General features: G+C 36.6%; 1 non-coding gene across 1 annotated transcript; it reads right to left on the reverse strand.

The window, feature by feature from the left end:
• Nucleotides 1-20,836: 20,836 nt before the first annotated feature.
• On the reverse strand, nt 20,837-20,908 carry TRNASTOP-UCA (transfer RNA opal suppressor (anticodon UCA)). The gene has a single exon. It is a non-coding gene; the product is annotated as a tRNA-Sec (tRNA).
• Nucleotides 20,909-21,261: the final 353 nt, after the last annotated feature.

The raw sequence follows: 21,261 nt of genomic DNA on the forward strand, positions 1-21,261 counted from the left end.
CATATTAAATTAAGAGTAGGCAATTAAGTGACAATAACAGCGGAATTATACTGAAAAATACATTTGTTTTTCTAAGAGATCATATTCCTTAGATGGAGTTTCATAGAATTAACAGTTAGGCTAAGTAAGTAACCCTTAGGGCCCCCGCAAGTTAAAATCGGACCGACGATATCGTGAATTGAGACCCGTCTGCTCCAAAAAAAAGTTAAAAGCTCCTAATGACATTTGTCAAACGGTTGAAAAGAGGGTCTTGATGCATGACATGGTTGCATTGTAAAGGCCCCGATATTTTTTTGACGCGTTTCCACTAATCCTCTTGCCCACAATGAAAGGCGACTGACTCACTGACAAAGTGATTATCAACGCACAGCCCAAAGTACTGGACAAATCAGGCTAAAATTCGGTTATAATTATGACGTAGGCATGCGCTTAGAAAAGATTTTACGAAACTCCACCCCTAAGTAGGTAAAACGGGATCCATGCGTACGAAGTCGCGGGCGGCCGCTAGTTGTTCGAATTATTTTCTGATGCGTTTCCACTAATCCTCTTACCCACAAAGTAATAGACATCCATAGTGCGCCGGGTGCTATTATGTGCATGTATTGATTTGGGTTCACGTTTGAATAATTAAACTCATCATGGTCCATCATCATCATCAATAGCCCTTTACAGTCCACTGCTGGACTATGAGCCTCCTCCACTATAGTGGAGGGTTTTGCATTAATCTCCACGCTTGGCAGGCGGGTTGGAGATCGCAGTTTAAAAGATCGATGTTTTTCAGAGAGCGCTGCTGCCCGTTTTCCAAGGCTCCATGTAATTCAGTTTAATGCGCTTACGCGTGCATACTCGTAGGTAAAGCTATAATTTTATGAATTGTGAATTTTAATGCCTAAGTTTATAATGATTCATTATTTTTGGTTAACGACTTTTGACGTCATTAAGGAGTAATTAATTTAATTAAGGACCTTTATTAACATCCATCTGAATCATCACCCTGAATCGTGATTCAAAATGATGACCACGACCACTCTGACGAAGAGTGACTGAAGAGTGAGAAGAAGAAGAAGAATTAACATCCATCCACATTCCACGTGTATCTGTCTGCCTTTATCTCTGCAAGCGAGCTATGTCTCATGTTCTTATACAGGGTGTAGTTTTGTAAAACAACGCTTATCTCAGGGGTGGTACACATGAAAGTAATTACAAGAAAAATATAAATAAAACATTAACTATTGCTTTAATAGTAAAATACTTTGTTCAAACGTCTCCTAAAACTTTAGAGACGGCACTTGTTACGGCCCGCACCACCCCCGCGTACCCCGCTACACCAACAAGCACATGCGGCCGCCGCCCCAGGAGAACGGGGGGACTGTCTGATAGCTCGCCATCGTAATAATACCATTTTCCTGATTTTATTAATTTTTCCATGAAAACTTAATTTTTTTTTGGCATCAAATCGTGTATAATACCATCACTGAGATGTGCTTTGTTTTACAAAACCACACCCTGTATATCCGCTTTAACTACAAGTCGCTAGTACGACTACACAGTTTCACTTTCCCCCGGGACAAACTTGACCTTCACTGGTTGGGTTTTTGTGGCGGTCAAGCTGTAGATCCTGGCTACACAGGAGTTGCAGTGGTGGGAACGAGAGGTGGGAATAGTCCCGTTAGTACGACTACAACGGCTGAACTAATTGTTGCGATATTCTGTCAATTGCTGTCAATAGTAGACAATAAAATTAAATTACGATTAATCAAATCAAACCAGCAATGGAATTCGAGCCCACTCGAAATAAGGCTAACAGCGGAAACCACTAGGCAGACGGCTGCCTATTGGTTAATTTGTGTTCTGCTATGTATGCCATTGTTAATTGCGAGTGAACGAATGAAACATGTAACATAATATACTAAAACATCAAACCTATTTTTATACATTTCCGGTCGGTAATGATCAAATGAAAGCCTATTTACAAATAACATAACGACTTCAAACTCGATATTTCGTAGTCATTTTCGTAGCAAACAAGATTCAGCGCGTTTCGTAGCGGTAAGTGCTTTAAATATAATGGTATGTAGAAGAGTTTCACGCGAAATTGATTCGTAACAACGAGCCAATATGAGTGAGAATTATAAAACGTACAAATCTTTTATGATATTGTACGTGATATTCGTAGCAGATTTCGTAACGGATTCGTAGAAACTGAGAAGCCGTAACGCTAAGCCACTTAAGCTACTTAAATATTTAAATACTACGAGGCTACGAGGCTACGAGGCTACGAGAGGACTTAGCAATACAGGGTGTTAGGTAAATGGGTATATGAGCCGACACTAGCCCATGTTAGCATGGTCATATAAATGGTATGGTGAAGTCAGAAAATTGATATCTTCATTTTAATTATTTTATTTTTCATACAAATCGGATTTTATAGAATTTATTTTATATGAAAATTATAAAAACTAAAATGATGATATCAAATTTCTGACTTCACCATACCATTTATATGCCCATGTTAACATGGGCTAGTGTCGGCTCATATTAATCGGCCGTTTGGTGTAGTGGTTCAGAACGGACTACTATGCCGAGAGGTCCCGGGTTCGATTCCCGGCCGGGCAGAAATTGAAATGATGAATTTTAATTTCTGTGACGGGTCTGGGTGTGACTATGTATAATATTTATGTATTTACAAAAAAAGTATATAAGTAGACTATCCGTTAAGCAAGCACCCATAACACAAGCATTAAGTTGCTTACTTTGGGGCTAGCTGGCGCTGTGTGAAATTGTCCAAAGATTTATTTATTATATTTTATTTCATTAAATCTCTTAAAACATTAATGTATTTTACAGTTTGGGTGGTTAGCCCGTGCTGATTTCAGTTAGTAAGACTTGCAAGTGGGTCTCATATTTTTCTTTGCAAAAAAAACCTTGTATTTTATTTTATGTGTGCGTTTGCCTTATATGGCAAGTTGTGTTTTACGCGATTTTTCCACGACTTGTTTATCATTGTTATTTGTTGTTTTTATTGAATAAAATGCATAATATTTAATTCTTTGTGATTTATTGTGTAACAACGTTTATTCCATATCCAGATAATTAAAATTCGTTGATATCACTTTGATTTTTCGTAGATAAAATTAAAAATCAAACAAATAAGAAGTCGATTAGATTTCTTAAGAAAATATTCTCGATTATAAAAAATATCGATTAGGTTTAAAAGAAGCGCCTCACTAAATAGAAGTGTCATAATCACTTTCTTACGCTGAATAGACTATAATTCCTCACGTCACTATAGATTCAATTATAACAATATAGGTGGATACTTTTCATCAGTTTATATGCAGGCCAAAGGCTTTCCCGGCGTGTTTATCTAGATATATATAACTCAAAGGTGATTGACTGACTGACTGACATAGTGATCTATCAACGCACAGCCCAAACCACTGGACGGATCGGGCTGAAATTTGGCATGCAAGTAGATGTTATGACGTAGGCATCCGCTAAGAAAAGATTTTACGAAACTCCACTCCTAAGGGGGTAAACCGGGATCCACGCGTACGAAGTCACGGGCGGCCGCTAGTAAAACATAATACTGTTTCAGGCCATATTGTTGAATGAAAACCTTGCTTGACGTAGTACGCATTTAGTCTCTAATAAAACTTTTACTCTGTGTAATGAGAATAACTAAATTATGTACAACGCAATTTCTAATTCATTTGTAAAGCGATTGAGCTGTTTTCAATGTAGTTGTTTTACTAGTTGATCATAATCAATTAAGGAAAATGTTATCATTTTATATTTAAATCAAATATTCGTCGTGAAAATCAAGTTACAGTGTCTTTACTCAATCAATTGGCCTAATTTCTTTAAATGTGTTGGTCCTTTTAAATTATTTATTTAAGACCGTCTAGACCGTCGCTATTTTGAATTCGAATGAACTTGAAATCCAACTTTGGTTACCTTTGATAAATGTTGGAATTCATTGCTCATAATAAATGTATTATGTTAATGGATACTTCGATCTGATTCAGAGTAGGTACAATCATTCACCTGAATGTTTTCTCGATTTGTTAATAACAAGTTAACTAGTTAGGTTAAAATTAATAAAAGAATTGAGATCTCTATGTATATTTCGATATAATCAATGAGGGCTATCGTTTTTAATACTTAACAGTTGGCACCCCTGGCGATTGACAGGACCTTACTCTACAGTGGGGCCATCTTGATGAGTGCAAATGCGATAGTCCTCCTACCACTTTAGCGCTCACCAGTTGGCGCCACTGTCTTCGCTACTAGCAAGTGACAGGACCTTACTCTACAGTGGCGCTAACTGGTGAGCGCTAAAACGATAGTCCTCATTGTTACTACATTATTAACTTTGGTTCAGATAAAACTAATTTACCTAGTAAGAAAAATGCAATTCAATCTTTTTAAATTAATCTTGAAGGTAATTGCAGTTTCGTCGTTTTTATCGTTCACCGCGCGTTTCGGATGCGTTTGTGCACACAGGGGCTTTTGAAGCTGTGTGCAGTCGAATTCGAGCTTTAATTAGCTTGGTTTTACGACCTAATTTTATCTTTCTGTTTGGTTTTGCGATTTTGGGGTAAGTTAGACGAACGCTCCACATGAATATGATCGTAAGTAGCTCGGGCTTTCATTGAACAAAAGGACATCATCCATTTTGGTCCAAAATCAAAAGTGCCGGCCAAAAAATAAAAGTGCTGTATTCTGATAGAATACGTCCGCCTTAGCATTTATTACTATGGCACCAAAGCTGTAGCACCACTGTGCATCGTAGTATTTGAGTTCTAAAAATATATGAAACGACTGACTTTGATCTCAAATACTACGACGCACAGTGGTGCTACAGCTTTGGTGTCATAGTAACAAATGCTAAGGCGGACGTATTCTGTCAGAATACAGCACTTTTTTTTTATTGGCCGTCATTTTTGATTTTGAACAAAAAATGTATGAATCGTCGATGAATTTTAGATCTCAAATACTCGACGCACAGTGGAGCTACGGCTTTGGTGCCATAGTAACAAATGCTAAGGCAGAGGTATTCTGTCAGAATACAGCACTTTTTTTTGTTGGCCGGCACTTTTGATTTTGGACCAAAAATATATGAAACGTGGATGATGTCCTTTATTATTGAGTAGTTTACTCAATGCTGTCTAAAATAAGCTTTTTTAAGCTTCGCCCAAAGCTTCGTTTCAGAGCGAACGTAGTCATAGGTGGTCTATTATCAACTTGTTACATTTAGCTTCCGTGGAGTTTGACACTTGTTGCTTGGTTTTTATCTAAGGCGTCTCTAAAGACGGTCTTAGTATAATCTAGAACTGGAATACTGGGTCATTTTGGTATTTTTTTAGATCAAAAAAGTTGTGACTACACCCTCATGAAGCGATAGCCTAATGGCGTCGGTGTCGGACTGCGATTCCGAACTTCCCGAGGGTCCGGAGTTCGAACCCCGTTGCACCGGACTAATATGATAAACTAAACTTAGCTTTTTTGTAATATTCTTTTGAAATTATATTTTATTCATACCTATATTTAGTAACGATATCAAGCAAAACATGTTTTCTACAGTAAATATGAAAAACCTAGTTCCTAATAGGATTGTTTTGTTGTTTACTTTTCTTTTTATAGTTTATTCGTATTTTCTACTTTCTTTTGTCTTTTTTTGTATTGACGCTTTAATGCGGCCTTTAATTTTAATTAATCCTAGAGTATGTCTTTGTTTACTTTATAACTTACCTACAGTATTTTAATTATTAATATGAAACTTCCGTTAACTTCTTACTGTATAATATATCTTTACCCAGCTTAAATACTCAAAATGATCTGATATTCAATATTTCATATTAATGTAACCAGTCATTATCATCATCATCAACAGCCCTTCACAGTCCACTGCTGGACTATGAGCCTCCTCCACTATAGTGCAGGACTCCACTATAATGTAACCAGTCAAAGTAAGCATATTGTTTGAGGCACCCAAAGTAGTCAATATTGTATGTTAACAACACTGTTCTCAATTTTATATGAGCTGTCAGGATGTTCAAAAGTATGTGTGCAGGCGTAGTGGTCATAAGTACTTCCTAATAGGAAAGAGTGAGAATACTTTGCCGTATCTTGAACTATTTTATTGGAATAGCTTCACATCGGATCGTCTATTCTAAAGATTTTAGCTCCTTCTTCTCTAAATCTAGCCTTTGATGTTATTAAATCTAATGAGAAATCGATGAATATTATATTTTATGCACAAATATTTTTTTAAGCGGTCACTTCTCCCAATATTCTTGAAATGAGTTTTCAAACTGTTTTTTACATGCGGGATCTATTACATATAAAAATAATAGGATTTATACTGTTTTCTTTTCTTTCAATCGTATTTTTCGTACTTTTAATTTATTTTGTCTTTTTTAGGGTTCCGTAGCCAAATGGCAAAAAACGGAACCCTTATAGATTCGTTATGTCTGTCTCCGTCCGTATGTCACAGCAACTTTTTTACGAAACCATAAGAGATATACTTAATATACTATTGATACATGGTACCTATGTAGATGTATTCTGTGAACCGCATTAAAATTCTATCCAAACATTTTTTAGCTTCACATTGGATTGTCTACTTCTAAAGACTTTAGCTCCTTCTTCGTTAAATCTAGCCTTTGATGTTATTAAATCTATTGAGAAATCAATGAAGCGACTGGGAATATTATATTTTATGCGCCGACACTTACAACATGTTTTTGTAAGCGGCGGATTTTTACAAAACACTCAAATGAGTTTTTTTTTCATTTAAAATCGATTTTTTTCATGTGTAAGACTACCGGGAATTATATCTTGAAGCCAAATTGCTACACATACTCTATATGTGCACCTTAAATAAGTATATAATTTATAGATTTTGAGTTAAATTATTTTCTACTATCACAAAAGGGACATTTCATCGTTAATAAGATTTTTACAATTATTGCCTTAAATCGAAGTGTCAAAAACATGCATTTACTTCTTTTTGCAAATAAAAATTCGTTTTTTTCTTAAAACCTACTTATTTTCTCTCTAAATAATATTAACATCTATTTTAACTATTTTTCTCAATGTCCGTCGATTATTTTACAATCTACTCAGTAAGTTACCTCTACAAAAGTGACGAGCGCTTAAACTACTTTGCAACATTTCAAAACTGTTCTCACAAAACGGCATACGTTTTAAAAGCTCTATATGTGCTTGAAACGGTACAGGAAGCGAACAAAGCCCAACAGGGTGTTCACTCAGTTTCCCCGCGTCCGTGGACCTGCAAAGTCGATTTTCCGGGATGAAATCCAGTTCAACGTTACGAAAATGTCAATAGTTCAACGCGAAACTTTGCGAAGCTTTCAAAAAAAGCTCAATTTGTGTTCTAAAATCGGTAGTGTTCTATAAAATGTGTCGTGAAGTGCCTACGGAATCGTTTTAGTGAATGTGCAGTGCCGTAAATTTTGCCGTGATCTTTAAAATGGTTTGGCTGTGATAGCAAATTCACGCGTGAAGTTTGTGCTGTGAAATCTCGTTAAAATGCTGTTTAAACGGATTTAATGCCGACAGGTGAGGTTTTACAAGTAATATTGGTGTTAATACTATCTTAAATATATTTAAAAACCGTTATAGAACACTTAAACTAATTACTAAAGATAAAAACAACTAAAAGTACTAGAAGTATAGAAATTAACTAATTAAAGCTCGTATTAAATTGCAACTTTAATCAAAATAATTTAAAATGAAAGTATTTTAAGTTTAAACACATTTGGAAACTTGGAAGTTACTAAAATAAAAATCATAAAAAGGCCTAATCGTATCATGCCGTCGGCAATCGAAATATAATTAAAAAAACTATCCGCAATTTTATTTCAATTGCAATTTAAATCTTAATAAAGAAACTGAACGAAATTCACAAAGAAGAGATAAAGAAGTACCAAATAAAATTATGAAAGCTAACAAAGAACCCGGCGATGAAGTAATATGACGACTGAACTTTCTGAAGTTCTCGCGGAACCGTCGCGACAAACTTTTCACGACCGCGGCGAAAAACTTTTACTCAAATGTTCGAAACAGCAAAAGGAATCCACTAATCGAACATAAAACTCTTAAAACAAGCATATTTATTAATAAACTTAATATAGGAGTCTTAAAAAGCAATATCAAGTAATAAAATAAATTTTAATAAAGTAAAAAGTTGAGAAAACTTACGTTTTAAAACGATCACAAATGCACGTCTTCTTTTTAAAAGTTCATAGAGCGCACGGATTTATCGTTTTGAAAATTATTATTTTAATTTTTTTATTTATATAAAGACCCCGGAAATTTTTTCGCGGCCAGCGAGCGTTCCGACACACTGTATTTTATTATTTGATATTTTATTTAGTATTTCATCACTATTAAGGAGAGCACTACTTTTCAACCACTCTGTCGGACCGCGCGGTAGAAACTACACGGGAGCTTGCGCTCTCTTTGAAATTCCCGCGAGCACTGAGCCAGATCTACTGAGGTCCTAAATAGCAACTATAAAGGTCCATTGGTACATAGCACTGAAACCACGCCCCACAAATCGTCACATAGGCCAAGCGAATATAATCCTTCAATGCTTTTTTCTTTAATTAATTATTCATGCCTTTTCATGCATTGATAATTACAAAAAAAAATGTTTTCAAGTAGCTTTTCGGTTGACGAAAACAGTTTTGATTGATATTTTGACAGCGACATTCTAAATTTCGTTCAGAAAAAAGTTATTTGATTTTTTTGTAGTGATTAATAAAATGTTTTTACAGTCCTTTGTAGTTTGCGGTGTTTAGCTGGGGGTGGAGCCGTCCGGGATGCATTGTTAGAGCGGGGGATTTTTCCTGGAAAAACATCTTAAATTCCTATTTTTGAGTACATTTTACACGCACACATTTGCATAGACGGGCGGCCATTTTCGGCTGTAAAATCAATAGCGAGCCCTAGATTTGATTCAGGTGTGCATATGGGTCATGCTTTGTTCTGAACATTATTTTTGCCAATTACGTAATAAGAAAAATATTTTTTAAAAGTCTTAGGGCTTTTCCTATGCTCATTGTAACAAAGGAAGGAATAGACAAGAAGTGTGCCAGAGATGTATGACAGGCATCGAAGGGGGACTCCTTGAGGGATTAGTCCCGCGTTTAATTAACGAGCCTTGATCGTAGGTCCCGTCTTCGACTTTCGTTGAAGTCAATTTAGAAAATAAATAGTTTAGTTATCGTATTGAAAATGTGGAAATTTATTTTGAGACACAAAAGGATTACTGGTTGCTTTTTAATTTAACAAATTTAATTTTTGTATCCTACATATAATTTTCTTTTACAATTTAAATCGAAGCAAAATATTAATAAAATATTAATCTCTCTTCGCGCTTTGAATGTATTTAGATTTTAGGATACATTATTTAACATTAAGATAATATCTCAGAATTACCTAAATTGAGTGAAAAATTTAAATTAGTTATCAAGGGTTTTTGTTTCACTAGAATAAAATCTTTAATGTTCTAAGTGGTGACCGTTCCATTACAAAAATTGGTACATTTTTACAGGTATCAATCAAAATTTTATAAGACTAAGAAAAAAACCGGCCAAGTGCGAGTCGGACTCGTGCACCGAGGGTTCATACAAACCTGTAGGTTTGGTAAATATAAAATGTTACAGTGTATTTATATCAATAAAGCTATTCAATGATACTCGTAGATAGAAAAACAACCAGTAGTTACAAACAAATATTTTCATGCACACAAATGATTTTACTATGCGGGAATCGAACTCGCGTGAACTACCCCTGTGGGTTTATGTAGGTTTTTAGTCCTAGCCACTTCATCATCATCATCATCATCTCAGCCATAGGACGTTCACTGCTGAACATAGGCCTCCCCCAATGCCTAGCCACTTCCTCAGTGAATTAGCTGAAATTTTGCTTGTGACGCCAATTTGTTACAGTGCACTCTCACCCCAAACAAGGGGTAGTTACGACGGACTCTATCAAAAGCGCGTCAGTGCGATTGGAGGTGGCTGAAAATTAACTAGCCGGTTTTTGTCTGCTGTAGGATGTTTGTAATAAATGCCATTGGGATATACACTCGACGTCAAATAAATCGCACCTCCCGCGACAACTGACTATATATATACATATATATATTCAGTTGTCGCAGGAGGTGCGATTTATTTATACTATAACTTTAAAGATTTTCTTCTGACACAATCATGGTGCCCCAACAATATTGGTGTTATGAAAGCCCAATAAAATAAACTTAAAGAAAAATACATTATTTTTTTTTATATACCATTAACAGGTACCGTAAATGTGACTTGAAAAAAGCCTCACTTGGGGCTCACCTCTGGCACCAATTAGACCAATTTTTGTTATAAAACCAAATAATGATCTCACGTGTCCCCTTTAACAGATGGATAGCGATTAATCCCAGTTTTATAGCCATAAAAGTTGGCTCAAGCGTAGGTTTAAGAAGAGACTCTGGATCCTTCTAAAGACACATTTTTGTGGTAAAAACCTTTATTGTAATGAAATGAAGTTTAGAACTAGGCTTTCAAGTGATACCAATATTGGTGGGAAGTGGGGATGCATACGTTTGAAAGTGTTTGTCGCGGGAGGTGCTATTTATTTGACGCTGAGTGTAGTTAAGCTGTTTGACTTTGGTGACTCTATCATTAAAAAAAACCGGCCAAGTGCGAGTCGCGCACTCAGGGTTTCGTACAAACCTGTAGGTTTAACTTTGATTTTGTTACAGCATAAAGGTATTACAGACCTGAGTTTTTCATATGAATTTCAATTTAAAATCCCTTTTCATGAGGAAAGGGGTACTAAGTTTAAAATTATTTAAAATATTGTTATTATAAGATGTAACAAATAAATTACGGTCTTTGCAATTTTTCCTTATTCTGTGCTATAAGACGTTGCTTCGTACCAAATTTCAAGATTCTGAGTGCACGGGAAGTACCCTGTAAAAGTGCTTTTTCAACCGACTTCAAAAAAAAGGAGGAGGTTCTCAATTCGACCCGTATGTTTTTTTTTTCTATGTTTGTTACGCGATAACTCCGCCAATTATGAACCGATTTGAACAAATCTTTTTTCGGCGTATAGGTAATACCTCAAGGGTGGTCCCATTTAAATTTAATAATAGAAAAAACAACCCCCAAGGGTGGAAAATTGGCGATGAACTTTTTTATACGCAATATCTCCGCCGATTATAAATCAATTTGAACGATTATTTTTTTGTTGAATAGGTATTATCAAAAGGGTGGTTTCATGCGAATTTGAAGAAAATATTTCACCCCCTATTTATTTATTTGGGGGAGGCCTTTGTCCAGCAGTGGACGTCATTTGGCTGAAAAGAAAGAAAGAAAGATTTCACCCCCAAGGGTGGAAAATTGGGGATGAACTTTTTTATACGCAATTTTTAGTTTTTTTTTGTGTTCACGCATTTGAAGTCGGTTTTATTTTTTTAAAAAGTTATTTGAGCCTATTTACAGAAATAAATGAGTTTTTTTGTTTTAATGTAGATTTTGATTCCCCTGAGTGTCGAAAATTAGCGGCATGAACGGCTGTATCTTTTGATTGCGTTGGTTTAGAAGTTTTATTTTTCACAGCTCGAATTAACAGAAGAACTGAGTATTCAGTATACATTTTAGCTTGATACCTCCACGTGTTCCTGAGAAAAAGGGTCTTGACAGACTGACGGACGGACAACAAAGATCCTACAAGGGTTCCGTTTTTTCCTTTTGAGGTTCGGAACCCTAAAAACAAGGTTCATCAGTGAACTAGCCACTAATTTGTAACGGAATGCCAAATATAGTCACTTTAAAAAACTTTCTATCGTAGCATAGCATTTTCTTACCCTTCCTTTTAAATATACTATTTTATGACTAATTTGTAAAATGACCTTATGACGAAATGTAGCGTGCATTAAAATTATCTTGTTGATAATTTATTTATCTTTCAAGATTCTTTATTTCTTTTTTCATAATCCGTACAGCTCAGTTAATAAGATTTAGAAAGTAATTCATGAAGTAAAGTACCCGTTGTTAGGTAAATCCGCAAACGCCTATCATTTTGTAATAGTGACAATTCACAGACTGAAACTTTATGCGTAGATAATTCTTTCTCACAGGCGTTGCATCGACGCACGGTTATGATACACCACTTTTATTAAGGCTGGGTCCATCTTACTTTAACTTTAACAAACGTCAAAAATCTGACATACAAAAAGCACTGGTTATCGTCATAGTTACCATTACATAGGTGGTGCAACTCAGTCTTCTACACTAATTAGTCCAGTCAATAAAGCATTATAGATGGAAAACCGTGGAACACAATTTTTGTCTTCGGGACTTTATTTAGACTAGTTGGGAGGTGAACATAGCAAAAGTCCCCGCCCTTAGCCCTTGAGCCGGCGGGGAGAGGGGGGTTTAAAGGTACCACTTTTCGGTTTTTCGCTTAATCCTCAGAAACTATGTGTCCTAGTGACATGACTACTATGAACCAAAAAAAGCTTATTCAATCTGCTACAGGTGAGATGGTTATTTTTTTCTATATCTTGTATAGTTTTCGCGGCATCTGCTCTAGAAGGTCTGTAAATTGGAAATTTTGTTTTTGTCTTACATGTTCCCATCAGGAGAAAATCAACTAAATCAGTATTGAGCAAACATTCTAGACATGCGGGAGCATGTTAAGCCTAGTTTCAGGGAGGGGACTGCACCGTGCGAATATTTAGACGAACCACTTGGAGCCACTTTTGACTCCTCGTCACTCAAAAACTACTGTGCATTAACACCTCAAATTTGACTCATGTGTTGAGACTTGCAAGATAAACATCAGCTTCAAATTTCATAAATATATCTCAAACGGTTCTTTAGGTATTGACGTCCAAAAATCTACATGTCTGACCTATAGATCAAATTCTAACCACTTCCAGAGGACCTTGAAGGTTCATATTTGGCATCCAGATAAGTAGATGTGTAAATACAAAGGAACAAATAAAAAACCAGTAAATTTTAACATTTCACAGGTGATAGATAGATTTTAGTGTACTAAATTTCGATTTTTGAACGTTAATATCTAAATAACCGTTTGAGGTATATTTATGAAATTTGAAGCTGATATTTATCTTGCAAGTCTCAACTCATGTGCCAAATTTGAAGTGTTAATGCACAGTAGTTTTTGAGTGATGAGGAGTCAAAAGTGGCTCCAAGTGGTTCGTCTAAATATTCGCACGGTGCAGTCTCCTCCCTGAAACTAGGCTTAACATACTCCCGCATGTCTAGAATGTTTGCTCAATATTGATTTAGTCGATTTTCTCCTGTTGGGAACATTAAGAAAAAAATAAAATTTCCAATATTACAGACCTTCGAGAGCAGATGCCGCGAAAACTATACAAGATATAGAAAAACTTGACTATCTCACCTGTAGCAAATTGAATAAGCATTTTTGGTTCATAGTAGTCATGTCACTAGAACGCATAGTTTCCGAGGATTAAGCGAAAAACCGAAAAGTGGTACCTTTAAACCTCCCTCACCCCGCCGGCTCAAGGGCTAAGGGCGGGGACTTTTGCTATGTTCACCTCCTAACTAGTCTAAATAAAGTCCCGAGGTCAGAAATTGTGTTCCACGGATTTCTTTCTACACCGTCGTTAAAGCATTCATTGACTGGACTAAATATTATAAAGAGGAAAACTTTGTTTGTTTGTTTGTTTGGTTGTAATGAATAGGCTCAAAAACTACTGGACCGTTTTTAAAAATTCTTTCACCATTCGAAAGCTACATTATCCACGAGTAACATATGATAAATTTTATTTTGGGAAAAAATAGGGTTCCGTAAAATATGTAGATAATGTAGTACACGCGCGCGAAGCCGCGGGCGAAAAGCTAGTATTTTATAATAATATGCTGAAGAGTTTTGAGATTTGACAGAAAATCAGTCATTACTTATTGTGTTGTTGCAAAAATGGTGCCTTTTCTAGTAAAAACGCACAATTTGGCACCTGGACTTCACGAGTCTCAAAAATAGTTACTACACTCAAGTCACCAAAACTTTACTTACCATCAGGTGACCCTAAAACCTGTTGAAAAAATCTACTGCGACTCTATTGAGCTTTCAGAACGTTCTCGGTTATTATTCCCGCTTGTTTCCGCTAACGGGACTTTTTCTCTCGTACCCACCGCTGCAACTCCTGTGTTGCTGTCCTCCTACAACACCACACATGTGAAGCTCACTCGCCTTAGTGAATTGCAACAACTATACCTACTTTACTATATTTCCCACCGTTATTGCGTCATACATTAAAACCTGTGTCATCATCATCTTCATCATCATCATCTCAGCCATAGGACGTTCACAGCTGAACATAGGACTCCCCCAATGCTTTCCATGCTGCCCAGTTGGTAGCGGCCTGCGTTCAGCGCTTTCCTGCTACCTTTATGATGTTGTCGGTCCACCTTGTGGGAGGACGTCACACGCTGCGTTTTCCGGTACGCGGCCTCCATTCCAGAACCTTGCTGCCCCATCGGCCGTCAGTTCTGCGTACTATGTGCCCTGCCCATTGCCACTTCAGCTTGCTAATCCGTCGGGCTATGTCAGCGACTTTAGTTCGTTTACGGATCTCCTCATTCCTGATTCGATCTCGTAAAGAAACACCCAACATAGCCTGTGTAATGCCATAAACCTGTGTAATGTCGCTTAAAAATAATAAAATTCATTCGCTTAAAGTCTTCTAGTCGTCATAATAGGTACAAACTTAAGCGATTGACGTCATTTTAACAATTATCTTCGAAGATTCTAGTTACATCGCAAGAAACATTATACTTAAACATGCGAAGAGAGAACTTAAGCTACGAGTATTATTGTGCCCTAAGGGTGTACACTAATTGATGTGTTTAGGGTTTCATTCGTGAGTGGGTGGAAATCTAGCTAATATCATTCAATTAGTCACATGTTTTTCCTTCAGATGTAATTGTAACTAGCAATTAGTGTAAATGAAGATAGGGTTACAGACTTAAATGGATGGAAACTTTTGTTTTTATTACAGCAGTGTAGTGTTTGTGTAGGTAACGAAGAGGTTTTCGTTTTCTCAACTTAACCATACTTTTTTTAAGTTTCACGTATTTCTTACCTGTACACATATTAAATGTATAGCACTAAGCCAACTTAAGTAATACGGTTGTTTCCTATCTTTTGTCTTAGAATTTGTCAATTTTAACGTTACAAACTGAAATTTTACATGTAATTTATTGTTATAAACTTAAAAATTAAATAATTCTTTCAAATGTGTGCGACCTTAGTAGCTGTTCTATTTAGTATTTTCGTGGATAACGGTGCTGGTTAAGATGTATCTGTAAGACATTTTGTTTTACAATTGTTTTCTATCCCTAATAAAATAAAATAAAAATACTTTAACATAATTAGCATAAAATGATTTCAGTTCTACGGATTCTCGCCTTAGAGTAGGCGCACACCGTTGATTTTTCGTCGGCCGATAGTTTAGTCGGGCAGTTGATCAGTATGGGCATGTATGGGAGTGCGCACACTACGCCGATTCGATTTGGCCGATTCTTCATACAATTTAAAATCGGGCACAACTATCGGCCAACTAAAAATCAACGGTGTGCGCCTACTCTTAACCCTTAAATTGGCACTCATTGAACCCTTGCTTCAAAAATGGTCAAATTTGGGATTTAGGTATTGTTTTGATTGATTAAGAAAAAAATTTTTTCTTTTTGAAAAAAATTCAATTAGTATAGAAGTTATGACATGTCACTCAAAACGGACATTGCCAATTATTTAGCATTACATCCATGTCACTTAGGGCGGACATTGCCAGTTTAGGAAAACAAACGTAAAACAACTTTTATTAATAACAATACAGGAATCCCTGATAATCAGCCTCTAGCTAATCCAGCGCCTTTTGCAATCCATCCGGACTATTTACTGTTGATTTTACATAAATTTATCAAAAAATACCCAGACATATAAAAAGAGAAACTGACTGCCTGATATATCAACATAAAACCCAAACCGGTGGGTATAAAGACACAAATTTTGGCATGTAGGTTCCTTATTAGGGTCTAAGGGTGTTATCAGAAAGGATTTTTCCAAAATTACCCCCTAAGGGGGTGAAATGGGGGTCCAAAGTTTGTAGGGCGAAACAAAATTAGTTGCACTATTTAATTCGAAACTTCACAGGAGTACTCCTATGGATAAATTAATAAACACGTGTTTCAGGTTATTTCAGAATTCAACCCCTAAAAGGGGGAAATGGGGTAAAAATGTCTAAAAATCAACATGAGTATTTATTACTGATACATGGCGTTGTCCGTTTTAAATGACATAACATTTGTAACCTTGAAATGAATGAAAAAAAATCGATATTTTTTTACAGTTTTGGCAATAATCGTCAGTTTTATTCGTTAATATTCTAAAATCAGTCAATAAAGCACAAGAACAAGTGTAATACCCACAGTGTTGCCATATTTATCAACAGCGAAAACTTGACCTTGCCGTTGCAGTTATTCAACTGTCTTAATTTTTAAAATTCGCGGTTTTTTATGGAACTACTGCCCCGTGTTTCACATAAAATATCATGCTTTTTATAAAATATCCCTTGAAAGTCGATAAATTGCTTTAATTTAGATTCTGTAGGCAATTTTTTGACATGTCCTTTATAACGGACAGAAACCATTTAAGGGTTAAGGACACTGTGTCAAACCGAACCTCTTTGTTTTTGATATTTATTATTTTTCTTTAAGAATTCTGTTTGATTGATGTCTTGTTTGTAGTGTCTTAGCAACGGTACGAAATAAACGCGAAGTAAATTTACTTGCAAATTTTTCACTCTTGCACGGCCTAACCTCTGATCCCTCACTGTCCTCAACAGACACGTCTTCATTCACTTTGTTTTGTACTTAAATTTCAGTTTAATGATTTAAAATTTGATTTTTTTAAATAAAATTAAATATTAGTCACGATGGCAGCTAATAGTATCCACTTAGGTGTCCACTCGACATACCAAGAAGCAGGCTACAGACTTTTTGCTGGCCGATAGTTTGGTGGAGTTCTCATTTTTATGAGGAATCATTATAATACTTGTTCATAATTTGGTTAACCATGTTGGTTTCAGCATTGTATACAGCCATAGAGATATAGAGAGATGCCAACTAATGCGCAGAGTTCGAAACTCAGTGTCGCATTATAGTCCAGTCAATGAATGCCTTAACGACGGTGTAGAGAGAAATCCGTGGAACACAATTTCTGACCTCGGGACTTTATTTAGCCTAGTTAGGTGGTGAACATAGCAAAAGTCCCCGCCCTTAGCCCTTGAGCCGGCGGGGAGAGGGGGGTTTAAAGGTATCACTTTTCGGTTTTTTGCTTAATTCTCGGAAACTATGCGTCCTAGTGACATGACTACTATGAACCAAAAAAAGCTTATTCAATTTGCTACAGGTGAGACCGTCAAGTTTTTCTATATCTTGTATAGTTTTTGCGGCATCTGCTCTAGAAGGTCTGTAAAATTGGAAATTTTATTGTTGTCTTACATGTTCCTTTCAGGAGAAAATCGACTAAATCAACATTGAGCAAACACTATAGACATGCGGGAGCATGTTAAGCCTAGTTCCATGGAGGGGACTGCACCGTGCGTATATTTAGACGAACCAATTAGAGCCACTTTTGACTCCTCATCATTCAAAAACTACTGTGCATTAACACTTCAAATTTGGCTCATGTATTGAGACTTGCAAGATATACATCAGCTTCAAATTTCATAAATATACCTCAAACGGTTATTTAGGTATTGACGTTCAAAAATCGATATTTAGAGCACTAAAATCTATCTATCACATGTGAAATGTTAAAATTTACTGGTTTTTTATTTGTTCCTTTGTATTTACATAACTACCTTTCTGGATGCCAAATTTGAACCTTCGAGGTCATCTGGAAGTGGTTAGAATTTGGTCTATAGGTCAGACATGTAGATTTTTGGACGTCAATATCTAAAGAACCGTTTGAGGCATATTTATGAAATTTGAAACTGATGTATATCTTGCAAGTCTCAACACATGAGCCAAATTTGAAGTGTTAATGCACAGTAGTTTTTGAGTGATGAGGAGTCAAAAGTGGCTCAAAGTGATTCGTCTAAATATACGCACGGTGTAGTCCCCTCGCTGGAACTAGGCTTAACATGCTCCCGCATGTCTAGAATGTTTGCTCAATGTTGATTTAGTCGATTTTCTCCTGATGGGAACATGTAAGACAAAAATAAATTTTCCAATATTACAGACCTTCTAGAGCAGATGCCGTGAAAACTATACAATTTATAGAAAAACTTGTCTATCTCACCTGTAGCAAATTGAATAAGCTTTTTTTGGTTCATAGTAGTCATGTCACTAGGACGCATAGTTTCTGAGGATTAAGCGAAAAACCGAAAAGTGGCACCTTTAAACCCCCCTCTCCCCGCCGGCTCAAGGGCTAAGGGCGGGGACTTTTGCTATGTTCACCTCCTAACTAGTCTAAATAAAGTCCTGAAGTCAGAAATTGTGTTCTACAGTTTTCCATCTATAATGCTTTATTGACTGGACTATTAGAAATTCACACACACAAAGTAATCAAAACATGTGCTCACTATCAACTGCGTTATCCAGTATTATTTCGAATAATCTTTAGTACTACCAGGCCTGTTCATCTCCGCGAGTTTACATCGAAAACAAAACACGCACGATGGCCCACCTACAGGATACTATTCGACAAGGCCTCACATACGAGCGAACATTGACTCACGCACGCGTATTCTTGTGTATGATGGAAGAAAATAAAGAAAATGGTGTACTGAATACTGTGCAGTATTTAACTGCCTAACTAAATAATAATAAAAACACAGAATGTACTTTTTAAGTTGCCTCAAGACACTGAGAGGTAAATAAGTAGTTAATATTATTCATGATAATTCATGCTAAATCATGTATTTCCTCCGCCATTTTCCGCAGTTTGACACCTCACGTCACATCATTTTACCGAAGTCAGCCCTATAGCTTCGGAGCAGTGCCGATCACTGACGTTTGTCAACAAAATGGTGCTTGACTCTTGAGACAGGCTAAATTACACCATATTGTTAATGACATTGAGCATACATTTTTTTAAATACCTTCGCGAAGTAAAACTTCTGTACGTAGTACTTATTATTATTCTGTGGTACTACGCAAGTAATGTAAACTACCCCCCTAGACAAAACGCACTTTTTGACGAATCGAAAATCGAATCCGTCAAAACTCCATACAAAAAAGGGGCTTTCCGACCACTTTTCGACTGGTTTGCGATTATAATTTGCACTTTGTCTAGACCCACTGTTTACATTATGACGTCGCTGCTGTCATCATTGCTTTCATGAGCAATGTGTTCTGTTTTTGGGCATATTGCTGCGACACCGGCCCCGCCCCCTTGTCACATCTCCCTTTAGTTTCTGTGATCTGTTTAAATAGATAATAAGCATCCATTTTGTAACTTTTTGTTGACCCCAATAATTGGAAAAAAATAATGATTAAACAAAACAAAAATAATGAGCAGCTCGAGCGGATTATACGATACCGGCCGACAAAAAGTCTGAGTGGGCCATTAGTAATCAATATGCCCTGCTAATTAGCAACCTACGCAAAAATAGACGGCGTAAACACATTGTTTACTTGTTTCGATGTCTGGAGCCGGAGACAAAGGACCCTAATGGATTCCGTGGCACGAAAAGTAGTCCATCTAAATTGTATATAACTCAAAGGTGACTGACTGTCTGACATAGTGATCGCACGCACAGCCCAAACCACTGGACGGATCGGGCTGAAATTTGGCATGCAGGTAGATGTTATGACGTAGGCATCCGCTAAGAAAGGATTTTACGAAACTCCACCCCTAAGGGAGTAAAACGGGATCCACGCGTACGAAGTCGCGGGCGGCCGGTACTTACCGTACAGTACAGGTACAGTGTACAAACCCACGACGCAACGTCATTCTTTGTATTGAATTTTTTTATTAATAGCATGATAAGAGTGATGGCATAAAGAAGGCAAGACGCAGGAAATCATAAAACCTCGTCTGAAGTACTCCTTTGCCGCAGCATAATATTATTATTTATCAAAGAGTTGTGGTCTACTAAGAAACTTCACGCATCCCTTCAAAGTATGTAATAAAAATACGAAACGAGTAGTTGAGTCAATTATTAAACGCAAACTAATATTTCAATATACCATGCAGCTTTCAGAGCGATGGAAACGGAAGCGCAATCAATATGAAGCTTTTCACAAATTAGACGGTTGGGCAAAACCGCCCGCCCGCAAACACCGCGCTCTCGTTTCAGCCTCTACACCTCCGCTCTGCCCCCAAATTTTTCCGGACACAATGCAACTGAAAACTGTAAAGTGTAAGCGGTTTCGATTTTATACAAACATGGAAGTTTTAAATCCTCTGGACAGGGTTTGACACCGTACACAATATTCGTAGTTGCAGGTCGAAAGCTGTCTATTGTTTTGTCTATTATTTTGAGTTTTTTTTGTTTTTTATCGACAACGAGGAAGCCTTTGGCCTGTATCTCACCTGATGGTAAGTGATGATCAGGCCGAAGGTTGAAGCGAGCTTCACCCGGAATCCTCAACCACGGAGGAACTGGCTATCTTACCTTTAACTGCCGGAACACAACAATGCTGTTAACATTGTTGTTATGGCGACAGACTTAGGTAAGATGGTGGTAGCTAGCCAGGCGGACTTAGAACAAGCCCTACCACCAACCAAACCGAACAGAAAAATCTGCCCCCACTGGGAATCGAACCCGGGACCTCTGCGTCTGAAACAGATGGTCTTACCACTAGACCACAGAGGCGGATATCAAATTATTATTTATTCGTATATTAAATCAACAACATAAGATGTCTTAAAATATTTACGGAACTTACTGTTTTTAAATTCTGAATAAAATTAGGATATTTTCTTATCCGTAACACCCTGAAATACATAAATGCATCACAATAATAATTAGGCTATGATAGCATTCAACAATAAATACGCTTACGAAGTTGGGTTAGTTTATTTATTTCTACAGTATCAAATTAATTGAAAAAGAAAAACTATTTTGAAAACACAATTGATAACGAACTCTTTTAAACCATTATTAATTAACAACATTTAAAAAACCTTTCAATTATTTCTTTGCGCGATGCATATCGGAAAAATTGT

This window comes from Ostrinia furnacalis, unplaced genomic scaffold, assembly GCF_004193835.3.
Source record: "Ostrinia furnacalis isolate ACB-3 unplaced genomic scaffold, ASM419383v2 OfSCF2084, whole genome shotgun sequence".
NCBI lineage: Eukaryota > Metazoa > Arthropoda > Insecta > Lepidoptera > Crambidae > Ostrinia > Ostrinia furnacalis.